We start from the raw sequence: 8,222 nt of genomic DNA, 5'->3' as shown, positions 1-8,222 counted from the left end.
TTGAGAACTGGGTCCAATAAATTGTTCCCATAACATGAAGTGGGCTTGCATGCACAGAATTATGTTATGTTATGTAATGTTCTGGCAGTTTTCTGGCTTTGTTCCCCTCTAGTACTTAAATAGGTAGGAACTCCCTGCTAGCGATGATGATGATGAGAGACACCCAAGGGGATGGGTGCCACAATGGGTGCCACAATGGGGAGCAACAGCCATGACATGAGACATACAGATAGACACGTAGCTTGCAGCATGTGTAGCTCGCCCACCCATGAATAAAGGCATGCCAGACATCCCAACAGCTCCCTGAATATTTTTCTGTCTGCATGAATACCATGAACCTGCCTGGCCTTGAAGGGTGGCAACACACATATCTTGGCACCTATGAGGTGCTTGTGGCTCTGTAGAACAAGCACAAGATGTGGCATCCTTCTGGATTCAAAAGCCAAAGTTGTTGCCTCTTACTAGCTACATGGCCTTACAGAGTCACCTAGACTCTGAGCCTGTTTCTTCACCTGTAAAATGTAGCCAAAAATTACCCTCACTGTTTAAGATGAAGGAATGGATGTGATGCTTTGCACAAGGTGAATCTTGTTACAAATGTAGGTATGTGAAGAAAGCTGTACCTCTCAAAGCCTATCCTAACACAATTGCAAGTGCTCTTAATACATTTTAAAAATGAAAGCAAAGTTCTCTGATAATGTTCTCTGATAACTCAGAGAGACACTGCGGGGCAGTAAGAGGCATGGAGGCAAACTTTACCACCTTAACATAATTCCTGGACCAGTCAGAAGGAAAGGCAGGCCGCTTCAAAGCAGGACCTTTTAAAACTCCCTAGCCCAGGCCCTGGCTGGTGTAGCTCAATGGATTGAGCACAGGCTGCGAACGAGAGGGTCGCCAGTTCGATTCCCAGTCAGGGCACATGCCTGGGTTGCAGGCCAGGCCCCTAGTATGGGGTATGCAAGAGGCAAACACACATTGATGTTTCTCTCCCTCTCTTTCTCCCCTTTCCCCACTCTAAAAGTAAATAAATAACATCTTAAAAAATATAACTCCCTAGCCTAAATTAAAGCTAATCAAATCTTTCCCAGTCACACCCCACCCCATGAAAAGCTTTGGAGTTGAGCCACTACAGATCCTTCTCTTTGTCCCTGAAGAAAATCTTTAATAAACAAATCACAGGGCCAGGGCTGTATTTCTAATGATTCAGTCCTCCCTGAACACAACTGGGGCCCATAGGAGTTAACTTCCTTGATTAACTTGGCTCTTGACTTGCTCCTGACTTTTATCATGAGGCAGCCTTAGGGATTCCTGGGACTGTGGAAATACAGGATAGGAAGTTATATGTGTTGTTAAATGAGAAGGGTTGGGGCAAAACTGTCTCTACAGGCCCTTCCAGTTCTGATATTTCAGGATTCTAAGAGTTTCTTTTCCATATTTTCTCAGGGAAACCTGTGTAGATGAGGTAAGATCAGGGTGAGGAAACTTGATTTTTGCCAAAGCTATCTAACAGACTGCAAGATAGAAAGGAATACTTTGGGCCACAGAGGACCCTGACAAGGGTCTGGAACAGCTCAACAGTCTTGGGGTTTATCCCTGGAGGGTGAGATCCTGTCCTTTCACCTCTCTAAATGGAAAAGTGCTCCCAGGCACCCTATTAGCAATGTGGCCTTGATCAGTGCCAACAGTTGGAAATGGACAAGGACTTCTGTTGAGCTGAGACCCAACATTTGATAGAAAAGGGAAGACAGGAAAAGAAGGAGAGGAAAATCACGGTTATCTCCTGGCAGGTGGTATAATTAATTGGTTTGATATCTTTGACAATTTTAGCCTATTTGAATATCAGACATCCATTTTAAAAGAAACTTATGAACAGAACTCATCTGGGAGGTTATTGCAGGGCCAGGACTGGGTTGAGGTGAGGTGTTAGAGGCACTTGCCTCAGGGGAAAATTTTAAGGGGGTACCAAAAACTCAGTAACCAAGATAAATAATATTTTAACATACTATTTTTAAAAATCAAATGAATGCCAGTCAGAGAAAGACAAGTACTATATGATTTCACTCATGTGGAATCTAATGAACAACATAAACAAACAAAACAGAGAGCAGAATGACAGCTATCAGAGGGGAGAGGAGTTGGGGAGCTTGGTGAAAAAGGTGAAGGGATTAAGCCAGAAAAAACCCACCTCATAGACACAGGCAATAGTATGGAGTTTACCAAAGGGAAAAGGAAGTAGGGGAAGTGGAGGAGGACATAGGGTAGAAAAATGGTGATGGAAGGAGATGTAACTTGGGGTGGTGAACACACAATACAATATACAGATGATGTATTACAGAATTATACACCCAAAACCTATATATTGTAATTTTATTAACCAATGTCACCCCAATAAATTCAACAAAAATATTAATGCAAAAAATTCCTTGATTGTAATACAGAAGATCAGTAACAGTGCCATGTCAAACCATAATGGAACTTGAGGCAAAAAGAAAAATGGGAGAGGCATTATATATGGAAGTAACAGTTTATGGGCGATTGCCAAGGTGGTATTCAGAGAATGTCTTGTCCTGAAAGCATGTATCAGTACAAAAACAACAACAATGAATTAAGTCCCTGCTTAAAGAACTTAGGGAACAAATCAAATGAGTTTAGGGAAGGGGAAATAAAATTTGGAGGAAGGAAAAAACCCAGAGAAATGAAAGTTTCACTTAAACCTTAAAAATATCAGGGATAAGGAGACTTGATTCTCCCACCCAGGAAAAGTCTTAATTCCTTAGTTTGGGGCAAAAATACAAGCATGTATATTCTCAAAAATATTCTTCAAGTGATGTTCTATTACCCTTTTGTGTTTTAGGGGAAAATAAAACCTAAAAAAAATCAGTACAATGAGTACCCATATATCATTTACCCAGTTTTACCAATTATTAATATTTTGCCATCTTGCTTTATCTATCCATCTAGCATACAACTGACTAAAATTGTGAGTATATAATTATATTTAAATATATAATTTAATATATTTAATATATAAAATATATATTTAATATATATAATTATTATTATTTTGCTGAACCATTTGAAAGTTACTTGCAGACATCATGATATTTGATCTTAAATACTTCAGTATGTATGTATCCCCGAGAAACAATAACATTCTTCCACATACAATTCATATTCAATTTTCCTTAACTATCCCATAGTGTCCTCTACCCCCTCAGCCATTCCCTTCTACCCTGTCCACAATCCATATATCTCATTTTGTTATCTTTCAGTCTGCTGCAATCTAGAACAGTCCTCCAGCCCTTTTGCTGGTTTTTCATGACACTGACATTTTTTAGTCCAGGACAGTACTTTTATAGACAGTTTAAGAGCTTTTGACCTGCACCTAAGGCTGAGAACAGCTTAAAGAATGATTTAGTTTGGAGAGAGGGTGACCAAGTCAGGAGTCTGGAGAACAGGCCTGAGGCCAAAATGGAGAATTAGGAACTTCATGAAAGCTGAGAGGAGGTCAGGAGTGAAGTGAAGACAGGTGGCTGGTTGGCTGCGTAGCTTGGATGATTTAAAAATATAAAGTTACAGTAACTATTCTTCCTATGGTTACAAACACTAAAATATACCCAGTAGTAGTGAATCACACATTTTATTTAGTCCTGTCACCTGTCTTCTGCACCTCAGGCCCTTCAGTTTAACTGTTATAGCATTTAACCAGCATATGCTAGGTATCAGGCAATGTTCTAAGCACATTTACATGCATCACTTCATTTAACCTTCACCACAACAAACTCTCCAGGAGGTAGGAGACAGGAACTGTGTCTTATAGACACAGAAAAGAATAAGGTAGATTGGTATGGGCTGGTATGGAAGGACAGTCATAAATATAACTCAGTGAAAGAAATAATTTGCAGTCCTGGCTGGTATGGTTCAGTGGATTGAGTGCCAGCCTGTGAACCAAAGTATTGCCAGTTTGATTCCCAGTCAGGGCACATGCCTGGGTTTGGGGCTAGGTCTCCAGTGGGGGACACACCAGAGGCAACCACACATTGATATCTCTCTCCCTCTCTTTCTCCCTCCCTTCCCCTTTCTCTAAAAATAAATAAATATTTTTTGTTTTAAAAAAGAAGTAATTTGCAGAAAATTAAGTACAATATAATCCATTTTGTGAAAAATGAAACATTTGACTGCAGCACCCTTCTTGGTGTAGTAGACTCCTGGTCCAACAGACATGGGACTGAGATTTTTGACACAGTGCTATAATCTGTAGGTGAGCAACAATTTCTGAAGAGAATAGTGAATGTTCCTAAATTATCATTTGTGGTTATGTGTAATAACTGTGTTGGCCATTGAAACTGTTTATCATTTATTTTTTAAAGATTCTATTTATTTATTTATTTTTAGACAGAGAGGAAGGGAGAAAGAAAAGGAGAGAAACATCAATATGGGGTTGCCTCTCTAGTTTCCCTACTGGGGACCTGGCCCACAACCCAGGCTTGTGCTCTGACTGGGAATTGAACCAGCAATCCTTTGGTTCATAGGTCAGCACTCAATCCTCTGGGCCACACCAGCCAGGGCTGAAACAGTGTAGATGCTAAACCAGAAAGGAGACCCAAAGACCTTGGCTTTGTTAGTTTTACATCTGATGAAACCTTACCTCTAGTGGAGTCTTCTTTGATCACCTCACACATATTCAATACGTAGGGAACAGACTTCTAGTCTCAGATTTCTACCTAGAATAAAACCCACCACCCCCAACTAACTTTGTCCATTCAACAAAGAAGTATAGTTTTCTCTTTTCCATTCTTTCCCCTTACCTTAAACAGTCAGGCATCAAGCCCTGGGAATTCTTTTTTAAAATTTTATTCTTTTAATTTATTGTAGTCAAAACACTTAATATTATATCTACTCTCAACAAATTTTAAAGTGTACAATGCATTATTGTTAGTTGTAGGTACAATGTTGTATAGCAGGTCTTTAGAGCTTATTTTTTTTGATTGAATGAAACTTCTTGCTTGCTGATTAATAACTCCACATTTCCCCTTTCCCCAGCCACTGGTAATCACCATTCCACTCTTTGATTCTATAAACTGGACTATTTTATAGACCTCATATAAGTGTATTCATGCTGTATTTGTCTTTTTGTGACTAGCTAATTTCACTTAGCATAATATCAAGATTCATACATGTTGTTGCATATTGCAGAATTTCCTTATTTTTAAGGCTAAACAGTATTCTTTTGTATGTATATACCACCTTTTCTTTGTTCATTTATCCTAATTCACAACATTTTTGCCATCCAGTCTCTCATGTGTTAGTAAATCCCTTACCTCTCTCTGCTGCCACAGCCACCTACTGTGCTCCTACCCCGATTTCCCCATCCCAAACTGTTCTGTCCACTATTCACAATGATTTGTGCCTAAAACATCTCCATTCCCCCTATTCTTCAATACCTTTCCTCAGTCATTCCTTTCCCACCTACTGCACAAATCTTCCACTTCTAGTAAGGTCTTATCATTGCCCTTCTAAGCACATTGTCCCCATTCCAGAATCCAAACTTAGATTCACTCTGTGCTTCCCATCCACAATAGCTTCCCTCTTCCAGAAAAAAATTTTAGGAATAGTTAAGTGTAGCTACCATTTATTGAGTACTTACTCTATGCCAGACTCTGTGCTTAGCACTTTAAATGGATTATTTATTACAATAGCCATTTGAGATAGTTACCTTATAATTATTGTCATCTAATGTGAGGAAACTGAAGCTCAAATGATTTATTCCAGTCTTCTGTCTCTAGACATGCAGACTCTATCTTTTGTTACTGATATTCTCTATCTCTTTCTCTCTCTCTCTCTCTCCCCCCTCACCATCTCATTGCTTTCAGGGCATAAAGTAAATAAATTAATGAAACTTTGGTTTCTCAAAGTGCTTCTGGATTCAGATTTAATAATGTGTAATCATTTAATAATATGCAACATTATTTATAATTTGCATGTTTGTTGCAGTGAAATGGTGACTCTAAAGTTTTGAAGAACTTTTGGGCCTTTTTGTCCCCATAAATTGTTTAGCCATTTTCTCTACAGTCTTTATTACTGTTGATGTGCTCAGAAAACTCCATCTTCCTGGATATTGTGAAGCTGAACCTCAGCCATTTACCCATCATAAGCATTCCAGTCTCAAATGAGAGGAATCAGAATAAGTGCCTAATGCACTTGCATCTAGCAGAGTGAAAGTCGTGGGCACATAGCAGTATCTCTGCAGCTCTGAGGAGGGATATGGGACTGATAGGGCTGGGGATGAGAGGAAGGGGCTTTCCTTTTTGAGTCATTATACTTTTATATTGTTTGATTTTTTTACAATGAATGGTATTTATTACTTATATAAGGAAAAACAATGCAATTATTTATTTAAAAATAAATGACAATAGACAAAAAGGAAAGTTTAGAGAAACTATAATCATTCAAAGCTAGTTGTCTCTAATAATTTAAAGCTAGTTGTCCCCAGCCACAAACAGGTGATAGCATTTGTTACCTATGAGAATGGCAAAAACATTTTAAAGTTTATTAATGCTCAAGGTTGGCATATGCTCAAGTTTGTTAATGCTCAAGGTTGGTAGTTGAGCGTTACCTCTTCTTTTTTTTCCCTGGGAAGTGATTCCATTTCTTGGGCCATAAAGATGATGGGAACATGATCCAAGATGGATTGATCAAAGTACCTCATTCCTCGACCAAGCTCACTATGCTCAGTTCAGCCATTTAGCACATTTCTGGAATCCTTCCCCAACTTACCAACCTCAAATCTGCCCATTCAACCTCTCCCATCCTTTTAGGTTTTTCCTTGGGTTTTCGTGGTGTTCATATTCTGTCCTGCACAGTTGCAAGGATTTCATGCTCTGTGTTGACTTTGAGTCTTGTGTCACTAATTCTATACACTGGAAAGTCTGCTGGGAAGCATCTGGGGCACCAGGAGAGGATGCAAATCTGTCTCAGAAATCCTCTAAGTCAGTGATCCCTAACCTTTTTTGGTACTAGGGACTGGTTTTGTAGAAGACATTTTTTCCACAGACTGGGGTGGGGGGGTTGGGTTTGGGATGATTCAAGTGCATTACATTCAAGCTCACCTCCTGTTCTGTGGCCTGGTTCCTAACAGGCCTGGACAGATACTTGTCCGCAGCCTGGAGATTGGGGACCCCTGCTCTAGCTGATTGTCTAGTACTGGCTGGGATCAGTCACTGGTGAAGAGAAAAGGCATTGCTAGCCTACCTTCCCTGAGATCAAGAGATCAGTTTGTGGGTTCTGGTAGCAAAAAGATAGAAGAATGCCTGCCAAAAGTGTCTGCCACTGCCTGTGAGCTCACAGAGTGATAGGCTTGTGGTTTACTCTGGCTGGTCCTAGCTTCCTTCACCTTGCAGGCCATCTCATCTAGCCTTTCATTGTTTTCCTCTGTTTTTCTGCTGTTACATGCTATTGGGCCAATTCACAACTTCTAGCCCTTTTCCTAGAAGGAAAACAGGTCTGGTGAAAGGGGGAAATGTGGTAAAAAGGGTAATTAGTTTCAAGACTTGTTGTATGATCTTCCTGCCCTCTTTCAGGCAGCACTAATTAGGAAATATCTAACATATAAGACTAACATAGTGCTAGGAGCTGGGCTCTAGGGGCAGATTTCCTGTATTCAAACTCCAGTGTCAGTGGTTAATAGTTGTGGTAACTTTGGCCAAGTAATGTAAACTCTCTGTGCCTCAGTTTATTATTTTAATAAGAATGTTAATAATATACATGTACTTCATAGAGTTATGAATATTGAAAAGTCTCAGTTTTCAGTGATGGGTGCAGAAGATTGGGGGTAAAGTATGAAATCCATATGGTCACCTCTAAAATAGGAGTAAAAACAACACAGTTATTAATGTGAAATGAATATGATGCAGATTGTCTGCCTCCTGTAGTTGTTGTGGCTGTTTTTCTTCTTCCCTGACTACTGGTATGTATAACCATAACTTTCAGTTCACAATAATGTATCATTCATTGTTGCATCACTCCAAATGCTGCCATTTCACTGTGCAAATTAAGTGCATTGTAATCGTGGGCATTAGTAGTCTTTGGCTTTGCCTTTGCATCAACTGTTTGATTTGTATTGAAATAGTGCTAGGTTAACAATTAACATTGTGAATATTGTTACCAGATGTTTTACTCTGCTTGAGCTGCTATTACAAAACAGCACAGACTCTGTGACTTAA

Source organism: Sturnira hondurensis, unplaced genomic scaffold (assembly GCF_014824575.4).
Source record: "Sturnira hondurensis isolate 20B ecotype Veracruz unplaced genomic scaffold, ASM1482457v3 Scaffold0009723, whole genome shotgun sequence".
Lineage (NCBI taxonomy): Eukaryota > Metazoa > Chordata > Mammalia > Chiroptera > Phyllostomidae > Sturnira > Sturnira hondurensis.
This window is presented reverse-complemented; position numbering follows the sequence as displayed.